The sequence below is a fragment of the Manis pentadactyla genome, chromosome 9 (assembly GCF_030020395.1).
Source record: "Manis pentadactyla isolate mManPen7 chromosome 9, mManPen7.hap1, whole genome shotgun sequence".
Classification (NCBI taxonomy): domain Eukaryota; kingdom Metazoa; phylum Chordata; class Mammalia; order Pholidota; family Manidae; genus Manis; species Manis pentadactyla.
The window spans coordinates 81,952,606-81,975,455 of record NC_080027.1 but is presented as its reverse complement, the minus strand read 5'-3'; positions in this window follow the sequence as shown (position 1 = coordinate 81,975,455).

The window sequence follows — 22,850 nt, the reverse complement described above, 5'->3', positions numbered from 1 at the left end:
ATCTCTGGGAAGCTGCCAGCCCTGGGGAGAAATATTTTTTACTTCCCTGCTGGCCTGAACAAACCACAAAGGAAACTTAAGGCAATAAATATTTTAATGTATGCTTCCTCTATCAGTCTCCACAATACCCATCTAATCTGCAGACCGAGGGTGGATGCATGTGGAGGGGAGAGAAATCTCTGCGTGTGTGCTCCTCTGACATTTTGATAAGGGTGCAAGGATGGGAAGGAAGCATATCCCCTAAGCTACCTTTTAAAAGATGTACATTTGCAGTGTTTCTCAAAAAGCTCAGTGGTCTTCCTTTTAGTTTGCTGTGTAAATTGACAAAACGTTTTAAGAATAATCAGACCCACAGAGACACATTTGGCAGGCATGGCTACAGTGTCTCCATAATTCAGTATATAATGACATTTGACGTTAAAATAATGGTGTCCATTTCCATTTAAAGAAAAGCCATATTTGTTTTAAATTCTTATTAGAGGATACTTATCTTGGTTAATTTGCTTATTTATAGAATTAGAATTTGTTTTAGACTTGAAAAGGACTTTAAAGACTTTATCATTATCACTGTGTGCTTAGTATTATATTAACACTATTCATGATTTCAGCAGAAATCTTTCTTTGAATGAAAGTTTATTCAAACCTCAACGCAGAAAAATAAATTATCAGGATGAAGCACTGTCAGAGGGTCTGGCTTCTACCCTATCTTCCCAGTTCTTGGGGGCCCAGAAGGTCCTCTCCAAAGTCTACTTTGAACACAGGTACCTTTATGCAAACGGTTATGGAGCAAGGCACAGAGGAATGGAATAGTTCAGAAAGCCATGCCACTAGCTGGTGGCAGAGTTAACTCTAAATTGCAGACTCCTGATTCTCATGCCTGTGTTTGAGGTTGGATCAGTACTTCTGGTTTAGGGCAAAGAAAAAAAATTACCTAAAATGGAGAATGTTGAGAAGATAACAAAATGAATACTTTTCCCAATGGCTGGACTGTAAACAATTATTCTGTGACAGTATATGGCTTCTCACTTGTGAACAGGAATATATTAAACCATAGTGGGAAAGTCTTCCTGATGTCAGGCACTTGTTTTGCTTCAGTAAATTTGTTTCTGACTCAGATGTTCTCACTGACCTATGAACACGCCTTACACCTGTCCCGAAGTTCCCCTGAAGTGCACTGAGAGGCTCAGTGTGGCCGCTGCCTGCCCTGCCTCTGCTGTGCGGATGTCCCAGCCGGTGTTCTTCACTCAGCTCTTGGAGAACAACCACAGAGCCTCTGCACATGTAAAGGAACTTCGGCGTGTACACAGGGTGGCAGGCCAATCAGTCCTTTGAGACATAACTGAGACTTCCTTGCTGTGTAATCCAGGATATGCTTCTTTTTGCGCTGAGCTGGGCATCCTCACCAGACATGAGGAAATGTTCTTTCCACTGTGGAAAGGAAGCATGATGATGTTTCTCATTTATTTAGGAAAACATGTTTCGATGCTCTCCTTGTCTTCCTGCCATCAGCTTCACTAAGTCCATGTTTCTTTACTCAGAATCACTACTCTTTTTCCTCAGTTTTGTCCTACAGCTCTCCTTCCTTCCTTCCTTGCCTTAGTTTTTGCTTTTTCCTCCCCCTTTCCGGCGTCTGCCTTCTCGCCTCCCTTCTGGCTTTCTTTCCTCCTCCCCCCTCCATCTGTCCTCTCTCTTCCCTCCCTCCTTTCCTCCTTTTCTCATTCCTCCTCTTTGCTTTCTTTTTTCTCTTTGTTTCACTCTTCCTTTCATTCCTTCTCTTCTCTCTCCCACTGCACCTCCTCCTTTCCCTCCCTTTTTACTGTTTCCTCCTGATGCCTGTGTTTTCTCCCTCCTTCCTCCTGCTCTTCCATTTTTCCTCCCCATTTTTCCTCTTTCCACCTTCCCACCTGCACATGCGCTCTCCTCCTGCCCTGTCTCGGTCAGGGTCCTTCCTCCAAGGAAGGGCCGCGTGCAGGCCGTCCGCCGGGGCGGTGGTCCTGGAAGCCCCGCGAGGAAGCGGGCAGTTGGGGGGGGCGCAGGGGCGAAGCCAGGCAGGGGGCGCCGGCGAGCACCCCCCAGAGTGGCCGGCTGAGGCTCTTCTCGTTCAGGAACTGCGGAAACCCACTCGGAGTCAGGATTGTCCCCTGGGGGACAAAGACATTGGCTTATTTACCCACCAACTTGAGTTTCTTTTTGAGGGTCTCTCTGGGGCTTTCACTCTCTTGTCTTCCTGACCTGCCCCGTCTGAATGGCAGATGCTCTCCTGTCCGAGACGCCCTCAGACCGAGAGCCCAGGATCCCCAGCACCGATGGGCGCCATCTCCCCTGACCCCTGCGTTTGCCAGGCTGACGGGAATGGGCCCTGTAAACATTTGCTCTGCCTCTTCCTTTCATCATTCTTTTTCTTTCTTTCTCTCCTCCCTTATTAACCAACCCCGGAGCATCCACAGCATGCCAGCTACTCTGCTAAGCTCTGAGACAGGCAGCAGGCATGGCCCCAGCATTCTTTCAGATCAAACTCTACTCCAACTCAGGAAAACAACATTTAATCAAATAGTCATAAAATATTAGTGCTGCCTCTTAAAATTTCCACTTTTATTCCCCTTCAAAGTGGCAAAGAGGGAGGAGATATCCTTGGTCACTGAGGGACCATAATTGGAAATCCTTTTGATGTTTCCTTTTTATGTCTTATTTTTAAGTCATACAAACTTCATGCCCTATATATTTAAAAACACCAAATTAATTAATATTAACCTTTCTTATTATTTGAATACTAGGCAACATTTAATCTTGAAATGTTGATACAAATAAAATCCCAAGCAGCGCAACTGGTAGCTATTTTATTAACACATACAATGGTTAAAAGCTCAAGCGTTAAAGGAAATAGGGAAGTAAGGATCAAGCACAAGCTTTTCCTTAGCGGGTGAATGGCTTTGGGCAGCTTTATTAAACTTGCTGTGACCTGATCTATCCTCACCAACATTACCTAACTCACAGAGATGTTGTTGGAATTTAATTGGAGAGTGTAGCATTTGGCAAAAATCCACCACAGTTAACACTCTATACATGAAATTGACTATTGTTATTATAATATCATTTTTATTATGGTTGTATTAACCACTGTTGCTATAATTTTTATTATTGTAATTAATTTGAGCTATAGCCACGGAAGGGAGCATCAACTTACAAATATTGGGTTCTGACCAGGAGCATGCTAGCATACCAAATGAGGGAATGAGGGCTCAACTCTGCTAGAGCTTATGTTCATACGCAAGTGGATATTCTAACATTGCTTCCACCCCAGTGTCTAATGGGCCTGGACATACATTGCCTGAGGGTCCAACAGTGCTGAAACCCAACAAAACTGGTGCTGAGCAGCCAGCAGGAGGAACTGCCTCTGGCACAGCATGCACTAATAGAGAGCATTGGTAGGCTGAGAAAGGAGGGAGAGGAGCAAGGATGTATTAATGATGAGCCTCCTGCAAGAAGTGGGGAGAAGAGGGACAGATTAGCTGAACTGGTGATTGTGCATAGGGAGGCCAGCTGTGAGAGGTTAATGGAAGAATAGAGGAAGAGAGAAAGCCAAGGCAGCCGGCTGCTACCTGGGATGGTGGATTCCAGTCATCATATTCCAAACCACCACACCACAGAGAGCCGCAGCTGGAGGTTACGACCTCAGCCTTGCAGTTTGCTGAGAGGGCAGTCCACACAGGCATGCGGGGACAAGGCTCCCATAGACAATGTGCTAGTTCATCAGGCACTGTGAAGCTTCACCTCTTTCCCTCTCCTGAGCGGCAGGCATCCCACAGGATGGAAAAATGCTCCAGAGGATTTACACTACAGAAAGGGCTTTCAGGCATTCCGTCCAGTCTAGTCACATCCCCCATGCCAAGATCTAGTCTTCAGTGTTGATCAGAAGGAAAATGAGAAAGATTCTTTTCTCCCTGAAATTGATTTGTCATACGTTTTTCAATAATTTAAAGAATCAGTTCTCAAACTTGGGCTTTCCCCCTTTGCAACTGACCTGTTAGGTGCTTTTACCCCAGGCACGACAGCCTCCATTACACACAGTAGTTGCACCTTTGCTGCTTTTTGGCTGCCAGCTCCCCTTCCTCCTCCCCATGAGACCATAAATGCCTTCTGAAGAACCAGAAGTATCTAGTTCCTACCGGATGTAGTTCATGAAGACCATTTCTAGTTGTTCGGCCCTCCCCGGGGTAAGGACGAGTATGTGATCGAAGGCAGGCTATTCAGGTGATTGCTCTCTGGAATTAAAACTGAAATAGAAAGACAAAAATACAAAGAATGTTTGTGATTTGATTATGTCCCCATGGGGACAAGACTACACCTACTAACAGATCTCTGCTGCGTTTTTGCTTCCTATTCTTTGAGGCTGCCTCTGTTCCTGTAAGTCTTAAAGCCTGGTTTTCAATTCTCTCAGGAAAATGTGAGTTGTCAATATCCTTCCAGGGATATTTTGGCTTTCAGCCAAAGAAAGGAATAATTCTCAAGACACTAGACACAATTTCATATGCTTTTCTCACCTCTAAGAAAGTGTATCTAAATTCAAGTCAGTGAGAAACAGTTGCAGGAACATCTTTGAATCCACTGTTACTCATTTTTAAAAATAAGATTTTCCTAAGCTTCATTACTTGATTATCAGGACAAAAATAGATTTTTTTTTAAAAGCACAGCTCACAGTTGATTACAATAAATCTGTGAGTAGATTATTTTCAAAGAGGCATTCAATAACCATCCCTACCTTGTCTAAACATGCCTTTGTCATTTAAACGTGCTCTGGCACGTTTCTTATCAGGAGAAGGAATGTATTTTTCAGACTCAATCTGTGCTTTGCCATGTGACATTTTGGCCAGTGCAGGGTTAACAAATGTTACCTAAGCAGAGGTTTGAAATGTTGAAATGGGTTTGCCATTAAATTCTTTTGTTTGTAGTGGAGTTACTAAGACCAAATGGATGACAGCTTGACAAAGACCAGCACATGCATGTCACCACTGTAAATTATCCAATAGTAATTGAGACGCATAAGCAAATATAATAGCTGTTGTTTTATCTTTTGCTTCTGGAGTGGTTTTTCATGTAGCAATAAGTAGACACAGAAATTGGTACCAGAACTTATATGTGGGTAACAAAAACTTGAAATGTATTTCATTGGCTTTGAGACTGGTTGGTAAAGAAGAAGTTGGTGGTAGAACTATTAGTACAGGCTGCAAAAATGTCAAACTGCTTTGGAGGCTGCAAAAATGGCAATCCATGTACTGTGCTTGTGAACCAATTAGTAAAAACATATGCTTTTGGTAATTTTGGGTCTAGCTGTGGTAGAGATTTTTTACAAAGATGGCCCCCATCAATTACATTCATCTCTTAAAACTGTGGTCATCTTTTTTATTTTTTTATTTTTCTATTTTGGTATCATTAATCTACAGTTACATGAGTGACATTATGGTTACTAGATTCCCCCCATCAACAAGTCCCCCCCACACACCCCATTACAGTCACTGTCCATCAGTATAGTAAGATGCTGTAGATTCACTACTTGTCTTCTCTGTGTTGTACAGCCGTCCCCATTCCGCCCACCGCCTACATTATGTGTGCTAATTGTAATGCCCCCTTTCCCCGCTTATCCCTCCCTTCCCAACCATCCTCCCCAGTTCCTTTCCCTTTGGTAACTGTTAGTTCATTCTTGGGTTCTGTGAGTCTGCTACTGTTTTGTTCCTTCAGTTTTTTTCTTTGTTCTTATACTCCACAGATGAGTGAAATCATTTGATACTTGTCTTTTTCCACCAGGCTTATTTCACTGAGCATAATGCCCTCTAGCTCCATCCATATTGTTGCAAATGGTAGAATTTGTTTTCTTCTTATGGCTGAATAATATTCCATTGTGTATATGTACCATATCTTCTTTATCCATTCATCTACTGATGGACACTTCCATTACTTGGATATTGTACATAGTGCTGTGATAAACATAGGGGTGCATATGTCTTTTTCAAACTGGGCTGCTGCATTCTTAAAAATGTGGTCCTCTTAACATCAAAATTTGGAGTCTAATTCCCTTCCCTTTGAATTTTCTAGTTCTGTATGTTAATCTCTAGGAAGAGAGGGAAATAAGCTAAAGAAAGTATTGTTTGATTTGTAAACAGAGTTTAGAGAAAATGTTAGGAACCAGGACTTGAGTTGGAAAAGTAAACTGTTCAAAAATCTATTGTCTCCAGCCCTAAAAAGGTTCTAAGAGTGAGACATTATTTGAATACTAGAGACCAAATTGGTGCTGTGACTATGAAATATTTTCAGTATAAACACCTTGATTTATATAAGTATTATCATTCCCAACTTGGAGATAATGAACTCAGATTCTAAAAGATGAAATCAGTGATTTCAAACTATTCTGTAGAGTTTTGCCATCCAGGGGCTATTGGGAGACAGACTGGTGGGTCAGGCGTGATAAAATGGGCTCAAGTCTGGGTCCTCCACTCTGCTCCCAAGAGAAGCATCTGAATTTATTTATTACAAATACTTGGTTTCCATGTAAGATTTTGATTGAACAGTGCTTTCTAAAGTCAGCAAGGAACATGAAAAACCCTTGGAAAACCTCAAGGAAAGGACAGAATGAGGATTTGAATCTAAGTCCCTTGGATTCCAGAAATCATACTCCATTTCATGTCATGTTGCTTAAAGCACTAGGGGTGAGGGACAGGTTTCAAAGTTTTCTTCACTGGTTATATGAGGTTTGTCTACTTTGTTGATATCTTTAAAGCCAGAAATGGAGACATATTTTCTGATATTTGACATAATAGCAATATAGAGTATTCAAAATCTGGACTGTTCTGGAAGATTTGGTTGTATAGTTGTCATATCATCTGATCCTTAGGAAATACTAATAAAAGGTCATATGAATCTAAGTGGGACTTTTCAGGAGAGATTTTAGAATTTCTTGAATTGATAAATTGATTAATCTATTAAAATTAAGGATCTAGACTCATAACAAGAGAAAGGGAGTAAAACAACCAAAACTGGTCTTTTGCCTCCAGGAACTCACTGTTCAGAAGGGGAAGCAGATCAACTTCATGGCCACATAAAATGGTGTCTAGAAGGAAAAGGTTCAAACAGAGAAAGAGAAAAGCCCATGACTTTCAACTAACTGAGGTTCCTAACTACAGGAATTATAAGATAAATAATGCCATATGCACCCATTTTCTTTATGAAAACAAGAGATGTCTCTTCCCTTAGATCCAGAGGAAGAAAATAAAATTACACATTTATGGGCCTATCAGATCTTAAATGATTTTTTAATAGCTATTATATTCCAATGTGAGAGGTACTATGATACTTCTTCTTCCCCAGTATTGACTTGTGATTCAGTCAGTGTCTTAATTTGTTAAGTATCCAAAAGCTAAACTAATGTAAATGTGCTAAAGTCATGTCACATGAGATTGAACATGTGAATCACCTAAGGAGGCTCCCAGAACATAGGTGTTCAGTGCAGGTTAGCATCCCTTTCTTTTGTCCTTCCAGCCTTCCAAGGCACGTCAGCCATAGAAATAATAGAAAATACTGAATTTTTTCAAAATGAGTATCTTTATTATCAGCACCATTCGGTAATTTTCCAGAAAGATGCTGTCTGATGCTGTGTCAGTGAATATGCATCTAGGGCACTCAGATTGGCCTGTAGCAAGACTTGATTTTAAGATCAAGAGTGTGGGACACGAGTCATTTCATGGAACGTCATCCACAAAAGTACTCAACTACATTCACAACTGTAGGTGTCGGTGAGCATCATGGTATCAAAGAGAGGCTTATCAGTTGGTAAGTTTCATCATGTGTAAAACAATGTGGCTGTCACGAACATAGTGTAGAAGCCCTGGAGTGGAGAGTGCAATGGGCAGCAATCTGTACATCATATATACACACTTACATCATAAAGGTGTATATAATTTTATAGAAGAGTAGGTGATAAATATGCACTTGCTGCCCACTTTGTTTCTTAGAATGGTTTCTTCTTATTCAGGGAATCAATTATATTTATGAGATTGCACAGAGGGAACAATTTAATAGGACCCATTCTATCCCACATCAATTGATGATGATGACAATAGACTGCAAACACTGTTTTTGCACTGTTCTATGAATTCTTTCATTTAAATATAGACTCGTTTAAACCTTCCAAACATTCTATAAGCTAGGACTAGTATAATCCCCATTTTATGACTGGTAAACCAAATTTTAGAAAGATTAAATAATTTGATTATGATCACACATCAAGAAAGGTTTTTAAACCCAGGATGCCTGGAATATTGCTCATTAATGTGGTCTCTGAGGTGGATCATTTTTAATTTATTGTATTTTACCACACCTAAGAACATTTCACCATGTTTTTTTGTTCTTTTACCAGTAAAACAATCTTTTTTATTCTTTCTCATTTATGTTGGTAATATCTAGGGCAAAAGCTCATTTATCTTGAAATCTTCATTGGAAAGGGCAGCACTTTTAGTACATGTTATTATCATGTGGCATAGAAAACTCATGATATAGAAGAAAACATGAAAGGTGAATTTGCACTACAATCTGCTAGTCTGTTAAATTAATATATAAAATGGGGTTTAAAATATGAGCCTAAAGTCAAATACCTTATGTTGCACACAAACTTGTTGCATCAGTGAAAACACCCAGCTGTTCTTCCTTTTTCACTCCTGATACCCCCTGTCTGCTCCTGGGAGCCAGGGGGAGTTTCATGGTGCTGCCTTAGGGAGTGTTTCTTCAAGACCCTAAGGTATCAATAAACCAAAGGCTGGCCAAGGATTAAAGCAAGAGCTCTTTTGACTTCTAGAAAATATAGTTGATGTTTGTCCACTCCGTCCTCTTTGCCCTCCTCTCCTACCCCTTCTCCTGACTCCACGGTTTCCTTTCACTCAGGCTGAGGGTACAAAACATATTGAAAAATAGCAAATGCTGTATGTAGGATTTACATTCTGTTTTAAGCATTCTCTATATATTGATTCATTTAATCCACCCCACATCCCCCAAAAAATTTAGGAGGTAGGTACATAGTTATTTTATCATAATCCTTTTACAGATAAAATTAAATAAAGAGAGATTAAGATTACAGGAATGAAAAACAATGAACAGGAATTTGAACATAGGTAGTCAGACTCCAGCTTCCATATTCCAACCCACTGTGCAATACTGCTTCATGGACCAGCATATCTCCCATCTAAATAGGAAAGATCACTTGAGTGAATTTTAAAGTTTGTAAAAACATGAACACTGTTTTTATGATATTGAAATGGTATCTGGGCTGTGAACACTTGTGAACTTTATTTGTTTACATATTTAAAAAGAGGATTTGGGAAGATACTTTGTGCTAATTTTTTCATGTAGAGAAAGTTTTATTTGCATTTATATTTTCCTCTCTTGGAAATGTGATTCTCAGTGAAGTCTGGTTCTGATCAGGTTGTTAGCAGCCCTGTGCTAAATACAGCACCCCCAATGCTCAGATTCATATATTGATCTTCACTTCAAATATTCTGTTCAATTACACCAAAAGGGCACTTATGCAGGTCAGACCATAATACATAAAACAGCTTCACAATATACATACTTCCCATATTTTTTATACTTTATTACAGTGGCCTTCAATTTTTTTAGAAATAGAAATCATTATTTAAGGCAAAACTTATATGTATGAAATGCATTTTCATTTGTAATAAATTACAGTTTACTCTTGTACAACAGGGTTTGAACTGTGCAGGGACATGTTTTTACGTAGATTTCTGTTTTAGAAAATACACTGGAAAAAATTTTGGAGATTTTTAACATTATGAAAAGATTTTCTTTTCTCTAGCTTTATTTTAAAAATACAGCATGTAATACATATACACATTATGTTCTAATCAACTAGTTGTTACCGGTAAAGCTTCTAGTCAACAGTAGGCTATTGCTAGTTAAGTTTTTGGGGAGTCAAATGATAGGCATAGATTTCTAACTTAATGGGAGTCAGCTCCCCTAACCTCTAACCCCTGTATTGTTCAAGAGTCAAATGTACTTTACTTTGGGCAAACATTTAAATTATGATTACTCCATGATTAGCAAATGTATTCTATCCAGTAAGCCTTGGGCAGCAAGCCTGTGTCACATTCTGGAGTCATATCAGATACTCAGTAGTATATGTATATTAATTGACTATGTTATAATGAGATAGCATCTGATGGTGCAAAAATCCATTGCCTATCTCATAAACTGTAAGACAAAACATTTTAGGAGAATATGTTCTCATAAACTGTGAGACAAAACCCTAGGAGATAGGGTTTGAGTATTAGAAGGTGTTCAGGAACACTGATTATTTCCAGGAGAGTAATTATGATGTGGGCTCTAATTACACGGTAATTAGAAGGTAATTACAAGGTAACTTGTAGCACTGGATTTGTGAGAGTTATTGAGTTTCCTCTCCATCAAAGCCTAGGCTCCTAGGGAGGGGGAAAAAAAACGCTAAGAATGAGGAACATAAGTGAGAAAGTAGAAACATTTAGGAATGAAGTTCTCTGCTCACCTACCCCTGACTTTGGTATCATTTTTTTCTTCCTCTTTTTTGCTCCCTACCTTCTTTCCTTCTACTGTGAAAAAATAAAAAATCAGACAAAAGTGGGAAGGCAAGAATGATGTAAACAGCTCTTCTTTAGCTTTTTAAATGCTTTAGTTGTTTTTGCTTAGTTTGGTTTTGTTTTTGCTTGTTAACCAGACTCTTCATTATTCAAGGACAGCTCTTGTTGCCATTCTCTTTCTTTAGACTTCACAACATTAAGTGATTATCATATATGTAAAAAGAGCCAGGATTTAATTTATCAGTTTAGCTTTTCTTTTCTGTTGCACGATGGAGTAGAGAGATTTGACAAGATGGATAAAAGAATGGAGGTGGAGAAAAGAGAAACTATTTTAAGCATAAAAAATGGGAGACAGCCCAGTCCCATTCCCTTCAGAGAGACATTTGGCTTTTTTCTAAATAGGAAAAAATTAATGAATACTTCATATATTACCTTTAAAATAATTAGTAAAGTTATGTAAACAGACTAAGAATGAAATAAATGATAATATCAGAAATTATTCTGTTTGGGAAACTGTTTTTTGTTTTCTCTTTCATTCAGCTACAATATGTAAACAATACATTTATTTGCTTCTTAATAGTTCAGCATTTTTAGCTCCTAGAATTTTTTGTCCTGAACTTTGTGCATTCAGATATGTGGCTCATTTTGATAAGGAAAACATTTAACATTTATAAGGTCAGCGATTGAGTCCAGGTGGCCCCCTCTGCTTCTCAAAAGAAACAAACACTCCAAGTCAACCCCCCCTTCATCCTCACTCCCCCAAACTCCTTTTCCGCTGTTTGCTGCCTGCTTGCTACACACGTAGAAATGTTACAGATACGGAAGGAGAAAGATATAAATTGCTCTCCTTGCCTTTGTTCCGGGCTCAGACCTTTGGAGATTTATTCTCCTCTGAACCCGCCCGTGTAAAACAAAACCTCAGCCCTCCAAGACCTCCGAGTGCTGCTTGGTTCTTCCATCAGCGATTCCAGTCCAGGTTTTCCGGTTTTTCCATAACAATTTCACAATGAGAATTAAAATAAAAGAGGATTTTACTAAAACCACAATAAACATTTCAAATAAATGTTTATAATTTTTCTATTTATACATTAGGTCTGTTCATAAAGAAGACTGCATACTCCCCATAATTTTTATTTTTTGTGTGTGAAAATGTTAGGGGGCCACAGTCTGAATTATGCAACTTGGTATTTCTAAGCTATAATGTATAACATGGGTGTGTTAGAACTATAAAGGGACACACAGCAAAAATGATGAGGTACCAATTACATTTTGCTGTGCTTTGCAATCAATACAAGACTGGGCTCAGGAGACAGACCATCTGGGTTCCAATCCAGGCTATAATTTTTGCCAGTGAAGAAAACATGAGCAAGTTGCCTCAATTCTCTGTGCCCACCTTGTCTCACTTCCAAAATGAAATTCATAATAATAACACCTTTTTAATTAGGTTTGTTGTGAAGTTTAAATTAGTTAATATATATACATTGATGACAGCAGCAGGTCCTTACACAAAAGAGTACTCCAGAAAAGTTAGCTATTATTATCTAGCATCTGGGTTATAATTAATAGTGATCCGATTTTGTAAACAATGGTGTAAGTTATGGCAAAGATGAGAAGCAACTCTAAACAGAAGCCTTATTTGGATAATAGTTTGGTCTTTTTGAATATCAAAGCTAAAGTGATTCTTCTAAAAATTCCTCCTTGTTAAGTAGCAGTGAATGAAGCTGGCATTTTACTGGGTGACCTGAGACAGCAACAGGAATTTGTACCTGGTTGAGACCTGTGATTCTTTTATTGCCCAGATGAGGAAACTAAGTTACTCAGTGCTAGTGGAGGCTGCCCTGGAACCACTATTTTCTAATTTCCTGCCCAAGGATTTCTTTCACAGTGTTTTACAACAAACTAAGAGGGCCCCATGTCTCTTGAATAGTTAGCTAGCATCCTCCTAACTCTGAAAAAGAAAGTTTAAGCTGAATGAATAAGATCAAGGAGATTACATATGCATCAGAAAGCAGTACTTTCTGATTAAATTAAAAGAAGATATTCATGCTGTTTTGAAATATATTTTCATACTGTTAGGTCTAGCTGGCTAATCCTCTGAACAACCACCCACCATCTTTAAAAAAAATTGTTTTCACTAGCATTTCTCTCTTGGATTAAGAGCCTCCTTGCGCTGTGGTGGACAGCAGAAGGCCCCAGTGGCCTTAAGCACTGAACAACTAAACTATGGAATCACCCATTAAAAAACCCTCATGGCATTCAGTAAGCATTATAGGTGGCTTCATTCCCAGTATTTCCAATCCTCATACCAAATTTTAGTATATGAATTTTATAAATGGAGAAATTCATGCATTTGAAGGTTAAATACTCACCCACTACTAAGCAGCTAATGAGATACCTATCCAAGGTTTAATTCGCATGTTTCTGGTTCCAAAACCAGATTCCTTTTACATACACCATGTACAGCAAAATCTCCAGGAATTGATAGTCTTCTGATTTCAGAGCAAACAGCAATTTTCCTAGTTATGGTCCATTTTCCCGCTAAGGTCCATTCATGACTATAACATTGTCACTGGGTTTCAAAAGGAGAATGGAAGCATGTAATTAGAGAGAAAGAGCGAGTTACCTGACCGTTTGGTTATTACAGACTACTATATTCAGTTGTAAATTTTCATTTCACATGCCTTTACCACATCGTTTCTAAACATTACAGCAATGTTTCTGAGCAATATTAAGGCAAGTAAGAGCATGTTTATTTTATTGATATCTACTAGGATTCAGAGTCCCTTTATACTAGTCTCCATATTATAAGAGTCCCCTCTTAAACTAGTATTTCTGAAGTCCTGACTCAACCATCATCACATTCTTTCTAGGATTGGCTTGAGAAATTCTGAACTCTTTCACATTGCTTGGGATCTCAGTTTTTGGGGTTTCTCAGTTTCTGGTTTTTTCGGCAGCTCTTCATGTTTTTAAAAGAAATAGATAAGTCACTAATAGTGTATGAGGAAGTCTGAGGTATGCATGTGTGTGTGTTTTTCTTTCTTCCTTTTTTTTTTTGCAAATATAAAAAATAAAACAGAAATGTCTTCTGTCCGTTTTTCTAAATATAGGACAAAACAAATTCGGAGTATGTGTCTTGGTGATGCTTGGTTATATACAATAGATGCCACTCAACTATGATTTTCCACCCTTTTCTAAATGTTGAAAATTGAGGTTTTAGGATCCAAAAGATAATGATGATAACTAGACCACAAGACTGTTTAGAATATTTGTTTGTCTCTTCAGCAATTCACATGGCTTCTCTCGGTTTTGTCTAGTTTCACACCGGCTACAGCACACTCAAAGCCTGGGGCCTACCCTGCCTGTGCGAGGTGAGTTTATGGTATTACTGCACCACTGGGGCACAGGACAGCAACACGGTGCCGTAAATTGGCAAGGGAATGGTGAGGAGAGGTTGGGATTTTGGGTGGACTCTCTAACACAGGGAGGGAAAGCACAGTGGCTGTGTGTGCGGCGGTTCTGGGGACAGAATGCCTGCTGTGGGAGGCAGTCCAGCCTACACAACTCATCAGTACATTACTGTGAAAAGTAGATTAATCAGTTGCAGCTGAAACTAAGAAGGCTTTTGAGACTTATTTAGGTGTGTCCCTTGTTCTGGGGGGGAAGATGAAGCATTTCTAATTTGTGTCACATTAGATTCCTTTTTCCATAAGAACCATTAGGATTTTGGGGGTTGCTAAACTGGGTATGAATTTCCCCAATGATGCACCTTATTGTCATGGTCTGTCTTTCTATAGCTTCAAGTAACAGGAACCTCAAATCAAATGAGCGGCGGCAGGTTTAGATGTTCGGTTTGTCCCCCCGTAAGGCCTGCAGCACCAGCTCAATGACGCCTCACAACGACTTGGCAGGGCTGGTTTCACTTTCAGGCTCCAGAAGAGTTCCCACAGGCACCTGGCAGCTGCAGGGGAGGAGAGAGGAGAGCCCCAGAGGGCATCTGCTCAAATGTTTGGGTTCGGTCTCTTTCACTGACTCTGGTTGGATCATGCAGCCATTCCTGGACCAGTTACTGTGGCTGGAGACGGCAGGACTTAAGGATTCCTTAAGCCAATCAGGCCTCACTCCTGAAATTGGGCGTGGGGTTAGTCCCATCAAATTGTAAGGCTGTAACACAATGGTAGAGAAGTAATTTACCAAAAGGAAATTAGAGTGCCGCTGGCTGAAAAAAGGAGGAAATGGAAGCTGAGGAGGCAGCTGATAAACGCTTATTACAAAGGCAATCCCGGGCGTCCTGAGAAAAGTTGCAGTGTTCACCCAGAAATGGGGCATGGAAAGCATCCCTTTGGAGAAACTACTCTGAAAATCTTGAGGCTGAAGACTCTGGGCACTGGGATGTCAAGGAATCAGGGTCCAGATCCGAGAAGGAGAAAGGGAACACCTTATCTTCTGCCCACAGACACCTTAGCAATAGCAAAGGACTTTGAAGGTGGGAACTATTGTACTGTCTTTATCATGAACCCAAGTGGTTTCTGTTTTTCTGGAACGGGCTCTTTTGAGCAGAGAAAGTCCATGGAACTCTGACTATTCCACTTTGTGTCATTTCCTGATTACCCATTTTGGCTTTCCTCGGAGACTGGAGACTTGCAGGGAAACCAAGACGAGAGAAATGTCTTCCATCCATTATTCTAAGTAAAGGACGAACCCAACTCTGAGAATGGTGATTATACCAGGATAAACTGAATATCCTCAGAGCAAATATCAAGCCGTTGGAGCACTGCTGTGCGGCAGAAAGATCCCGGTTTTGAGGTCACACGGATTTAAATTGTAATGTTGGTTTCCTCCATAATTAAGGCTTGACTTTCCTCAGACTCAATTTCCAATCTATAAATGGGAATCTTATAGGTATCATCAAGGCAGAGGATTAAATGTGATCTATTTATGTATCTGTCTATCTACTAAATGAGATTTTTATATACATGAAAGGACTGGAGCAAGATCTATTATATATATAAGGGATGAGTGGCACTCATTTCTTAATCTTCCTGTGTCCTTCTCTTCTTAGCTCCTAGAAAATGTTTTGAAATCATCCTCATTTCCACCTCTAATTTAACTAATTATGATAAAAATAATTCCTACTATGTATTGAATACAGTTAGTACCGCAGTTAAGAATATAAACTGTGAAACCAGACTGCCTGGGCTTGGATGTAAACTCTCCCATAGACTCCTTGGTGACACTGGGCAAGCTACTGAACTTCTTTGTGCTTCAGTTTTCTCACCTCTAAAATGGTGATGAAAAAACTCCAGTATTTATTGAAAGATTCCTATTTGCCAGGCTTTCCTATAAACCTTACTATAGATGAACTCAGATATCTTCACAATAATCCCATGTGCAATTACTATCACTGCTTAACAGATGAAAAAATGGAAGCATGGAAAGGTTAAGTAACTTGCCAAGTAATGAGGCAGCCTTAAGAATCCAGACAGTGGGGCTCAGAAGTCACTTTGTTAGCCACTATTATTATATATCTTCACTTCAAAACCCTTCTCATGCATTATCTCATTTAATTCACTCAAAAGTCAGACTATCTAAAACACTACATCTAGAGTACTTCTAATTTTCAGAAAAATTCAAGTTCACAAAGCTGGTATGTGTTGCTGACCAGTTTTGAAATCTGTAGTCTTAAAATAAAAACCACACAGCCTCCTTTTTAATGATAACTGGAGGCTGACAATTTCACAGAAATACACATCACCCCTGGTCTAATTGGAACATTTGGAATTCAGCAGAATTCTCTTCTCTCCCTCACAACTCCTATAAAATGCCTTGCTAACTAATATGAATTTGAGGTTTTTGCTAGGATTCTCACACATCTCTACTGTCGCTGGCCTGTGATCTCACAGGGCTCTTCGGGCACCATGATGGGAGCAATGGTCAGAGGGTGGGTTATCACTAGCAATTCCCAAAGTTTTTCTATGCCAAGACTTACTTGGCAGCAAGAAGTTTAAAGTGGTTGCAAGAAGAAAAAAAAATATATATATATATATATATATATATATATATATATATACTTTTTTCTTTTTAACTTATCCATGAACTATACCTTTTGCAGTTACCCACTTACATTTTTTATAACACTTTATCTTTGCTACCTTTAAAATTAATACATGTACATCACAGAATGTTGGAACATATCAAAAATTGCATGAAAGATATTAAACAGTATTTATGGATCTTATCACCTAAAGATAGCTGCAACTAATATTTAGTATTGGTCATAGTTTGTTCAGCCTCTTTGATACACAGTCATATGTGATGTATGTAAAGTGGTGTATTCTACAGTCTGATTCAGTTCAGACACAAACATGAATTCCTTGATTTTTATTGTGGTTACTCCAATGAGTTATATCAACTCTTTTTTTCCCTAGAAGCTAACATACTCCTTAATAACACATTGGACAGTATTCATAATAGAAATATTTAATGAAAACTATGTTTAGTTTAAAAACTTCACTCTCACATTCAAAGGCTTTCTTCTCCCCTGTGAGAAGAAAAAAGATAAAGCCTCTGATTGACCTGGCTGTTGTACAGTTCTTCCATCATTAGGTGCTGACAGCTTTTTGTTTATGAAGGATATTAATCATTTGCTAAATAAAATATACACATTTTTTTCAATGTGCCATTTGCTTTTTGAAGTTGTTATTATTATTTTATAATGTTTGAAATAATTAAAAAATATTGTATATAACCAAAACTAGCAAAATTTTCCCTTGAGTTTTCCTTTCCCATCCTAAATTGAGAAAGCCTGGCTCTGAAGCTACATCCTTAACCACTAACTTAACATCGTGTATCTAATTCTGAGTCTTTCCCAAATATTATGTCATTTATTCCACTTATAACACAAGGCATTGCTTTTATTAGTACTGCTAAAAGCACTCTAGGTTTTGTTTTGTTTTAACATATTTTAGTTTACATTTAGCACTTTAATATATTTGGGATTCATAATGTGTATGATAAGACAGGTGTATCTCAATTTTTGTTTTGTTTTGTGTCTGTAGTAGTTAATCAATTCTCCCAATAATTATTATTGAAAAAGCCTTTCTTTCCCCATGGGATTCAAATATCAACTTTACCTTCACTAAGGTTTTCTGAGCTTTATATGGTCTTTCCTCTGCTTGTTTGTTCCTAAAAAAAAATCATAAGCTTAAATTATTGTAGAATATACATGTAGAGTTAGTAAATATACAATTCTAATTGTTAATTTATTAAGCAATTATCCCTCACATTAGTCTTAAAAAAATCTTATTTAATATCTTTTCATTCTTTCATGTGTTCTTTAAAATAACTGTCAAATTTTTTTTAAGTTACATGGGACTTTTTATTTCAGTTGGTGTCACTCTATTATTTTGTTAACAGGTAATTGGAACATCAATAAATTAATTGAGGTAATTGAAATATTGAGGCTGCTATACAGAAAATGGTTAAGTTTTCTCCTCATTTATTTAAATTGAAAGTTATATCCTTCAATAAAATGTGTTTTAATAATATGATCACTGCTTATTTCTATTATATTGACAGTGGAAAACTCTAATTACTGATTCTAGGGATGGCATTTTATGTTCTCCTTTCCATATGCTATTGGCTCCTTGAGTAAGAATATCTTATTCTTTTTACTCTACTTTTCATTTATAAGCAATAGCTATGTAATTCTGTTAAAGGATTTCATTTGTGAGAAATATATTTATTTTAATTTCAACATATTTGTGTATGTAAACCTTTGATATTAATTTCTCTGTTGCATTATAAATGCTTTATATGTTTGGATAATTTTTCTGGGGGGCTTAACATAGGGTCCATTTTTTGTCAAAATTAAATTAGAGGTTGAATTGTCAATACATAGTAATAAGAGTAGTTATGATAACAATAATTAAATTAAAATATATTGCATTCCTTCTATGTATCAAGCAGTGGGCTAAACATTTCTACATTATAACACATAATGTTACAATAAACCAAAAAGTTACTAGTTTTTTTTCACTTTGTGTTAAAAAAGGCCATTGAGTCTTCCAGAGACCGACTAACCTAACCAAAGTGCTTCTATTAAAGTTTACTCTTAGTAAACTGAGAGCTGGTATTTAAATTAATTTTTGTATAGTTTTAAAGCCTAAATCTCTTAGCTAATATTGTATTGATTCAAGCTTTATGTCTTTTCATTGTGTTTCTTTATCTGATAGAAAAGATTCCTAGGATCTTACGATGACTTACTGGATGTGTAACTCTGTTTCCTTTACTTATGTTCTTTATGTTGGTGCTATATTTCTAGAAAAGTTAGGATTCATGACTTTATATCTTTATATTTCCATTTAATGCTTTTATTTCTTTCTGAAATGTCACATTACATTAATTTAATATTGTTTCTATTATATCCACTTGCTTTTTTAAAAAAATCTGTCCAAAAGTTTACTTGTTCTGTCTCATTTTGTTTTAGATCTTATCTTACAAATAGTATTTGTACAATTTGTGTTTCATGAACTAAAAAAGGAGTGTTTGTATTTAAAAATGGTTTAATTCATCTATGATTCCATCACAGCTGGTAAAGTTATACTTATATATTTTATATTTATGTAAGTTAGTCCTTTTATTTTCCAAGTTTGGCTTCATGGGCTGATTATTGTTTTCCCCTTATAGCTTTATATACTGCTTTAAAAATTTATTGGTAATTATATTTACTTTAAAAAAATCATACCTAGTCATATATTATCATCCATTTTTATATTAGGAGTAATAACAATAATTATGGCACTCTCCTCTTACATATGAGGATTTTAATATGCTATTATCCCTTCTTCCTACCATGTCGTAAAGTCTACTAATATTTTGGGATTAAAGCCCCAGATAGGGTTTCTTTTTTGCTTTGTTTGTTTTCCTTTGGTTTGCTTTCTTGCAAAAATTTTGGATTTTGTGTGTATTTTGAATGTAAACACCTGATGTCACTCACAGTTATCACAGTAATTTGGTGATTCACTGTCCAATGCACAAGTTCTTACTTCATCTTTTCCAAAGATGCACACAGCTCTTCAATAAATGTTTCCTGAAGTGCATATGAGCAGTAAGCTTCTGGGCTCTGGTACAACTGAGAATGTCTACACATGAACTTCCACTCAGTGGAGAATCTGCATTGAACCCTGTCTCTTAAAACCGTGTGTACATCCCTTGTTGTCCTGTTGGGAAGAAATATGTGACCAGCTTGATTTTGTTAATAAACTGGTCTCTCTTTACTCCTGATAGAATATTTTACAAACTCTAGAACTGACAGGATACTACTCACTGGGGGGGTTGAGCCAGTACACTACAGTGAACGGAGATGCTTTAACAGACTGAGAACTCACTAACTTCATATCACTGTGAAATTTTACTGTATCTTACTATAGGACAAATTATAAAGGCGTATGTTAGAAAAGCAAATATCAGGGCCAGGTAGCAAAGGAAAAGTAATAAAAAATAAGGCACTAGTATCCAGCAAACAGCCCTAACTAGATAGAAAGTAAAATTAAAAGTACATCACAAAGAAAAAGCAGGTTCAACTCTTAGAAAGTCAAGGGGGTGAACCACCTGAAAGTGTGATGTGCTTGAAGAAGAAAGCAGAGCATGAGAGGAATTCCCCACTAAGAAAAGTTTGCCATCTAAGGAATAGCAAATGATGCTCAGCATGTAGAACATTCAAGAACTAAAGAATGACAAGGTCTGAGGAGTATAGGCAGAAATCTTAGTCCTCAGGAGGCCCGCAGCTTCCGAAGGACCACCAGCAGCTTGGGAGACACTTCTTAGGTTTTAGCAGTTATAGCCAGAGGCAAAAATTGTTGGCACCGGGATAAAATACCCACTCATGATAGAATCTCTGGATGGTTTTACCAGGTAGAGGCTCCTTCAGTTCACCATGAAGGTACTGGTAGTCTCAGAAGGATACTCAAAAGGACAGCAATCAGGTACATACATGCACAGATGTATACACACACATACACGCAATGAACATTGGAAATATAACAAGATGAACCTCTTTAAAAAACTCTCAAATGTTTGGAAGGACTACTTCTTCTGAGAAGACTAGATGTGGGTTGTTGTAGGATTTTTGATTGGCTAGTGAATTTGCACCTCTGGGGCCTGATCTGAATTCCTCAGCCTTATAATAGACAGCTTGAAGCTATACAGAATGGTCGTCCTTTGCCACCTCTGTCTTTGTTCTACACAGCACCTATACTCTTTTCTATAAACAAGTGTTAAAATATTAATGGGACATAAGCTTAAAGAGGTACTAGACTACTATACCGCCTAGGATCCTTCTTAAATCAAATGAAGAGACTGGTGGAAGTCTTTAGTATTAGAAGACAATTTTTCCTAAACATGTTTAATGTCATAAAACCTAAACACAACTCATGCAGATTATTCAATTCTATAAAGTAGGAACAGGGGTGGGCACCTAATGTTTACTGAGTTAGAATGCAGAGTATAATGGTTTTTCTTTTTTTATTAACTTCCTCTCAGGGGATCCAATGTAGCATAGAGTCTCAGGTTCTGAGGGAGGATATATGGAGATAGGAATAAGGAGTAGATTATTTTAAGTCAAGAAATCCAAACATTCTCTGACATACAAGAAAGCTAAAAGTGCTAATGTTTGGTGATTTCCAGTCTTAGGAAAGAGGTAAGCCCTGGCTGTATGGGCAGTTTGTATAGCGGAATATCCCACCGGGTATTTCTGATGTCCACCACTTTTAGGCCATGTCTGAGGATGTCCATTCAGGCATTTTACACCCAAATAAAATCTGTGCTATAGATCAGCTGGCTTGACAGCCCTGCCAGGGTACAAATAGCTGCTATGTTGAGGCCCTGCTTTGTTAGTCTATATGAATATCTGTTGGGAGCCACACAAAGGCAACAAGATGGCCACTGAAACAACAAGACGGCCACAGTTCATGAAGTTCCTGCTTCACTTCCTGGAGCTTAGCCGCAAGCCCGCGCGCGCTAACAAGGAAAACCCGCGCGCGCCAAGAGACACTCTCCTTCCTTATTGTCACCCCATTACCTTATATAGCCATCTCTGCTGCGCAGCCAATCCCCTGATAACAAGTATTCCACAGCCCGCTCTGCCCCTGAACATTAGTATATATGTACCCCCGTCTTGCAATAAAATTCGAAGGCTTGATCAGAATACTGTCTTGCCTTCGCTCTTCTCTCGCCCCCATTTTCTTTCAGGTCGGATCCCCCTCGTCCCCACAAATAACTAGGTCCCGCTGGACGGGACAAGTGGCGCCCAACGTGGGGCTCGAAGTGCGGATCTTTCGCAGGCGGACCCCCGAGAAAGAGATCGTCTGCAGACCCCTTACTAATGAAATAATAGGAGACGCCTTTCGCCGCTCACGGAAGCCGTCGTCCCTGGTGAGTACCGGCCGCCTTACAAGAAAATGGGAACTAAATTAAGTAAAGAAGCGGTCTTCATAAGAGACCTAAAAAGTTCACTTAGGGAGAGAGGAGTTCGAGTTAAAAAGAAAGACTTGGTAAAGTTTTTTATTTTTGTTGATGAAGTCTGTCCGTGGTTTATCATTAATGGCCCCGAAATTCATCCTAAAAAATGGCAGAAAGTAGGTAGAGATTTAAATGATTATCTTATCAAAAACGGCCCTGACTCTGTTCCTGTTTCAGTATTTTCCTATTGGGGTCTTATCAGAGATATTGTTGAAAATACTGACCCTGATAAACGTCAACTCTTGTCAGTGGCAGAATATTGCCTCCGCCCCCTATCGCGGGCGGCTTCAAAATCGTCTCTTTCGAGTGACCCCCCTGCCCCAAAATCGGCTAAATCCACCTCCCCAGCTAAATCCCCCTCCCCTAGCCCGACACCATCTTTGCTCGGTGCCCTCCATGATACCCCTCCCAAATGTTGCATTTATCCGCCTCTCCCTCGAGATTCGGACTTTGTCGATACACAAAAGGTTTTTCCAGTCGTGACTAAGAGCCAAAATGGCGAGCCTTTAGATCCGAGAGACGCGGCTGAACTAGAAGACGAAGCGGCCAAGTATCACAACCCAGATTGGCCTCTTGCCGCCCCGTCGCTTAACCCCCCTTCTTACACACCCCCAGTTTTGAAAGGAGCCTCTTACACTCCCCCTATTCGGCCTCCCAATGTTTGCGCCCCGGCCTTTTTGCCCCCGTCGGCCCCTCCGCTACCCCCTCCGGCTCCCGGTC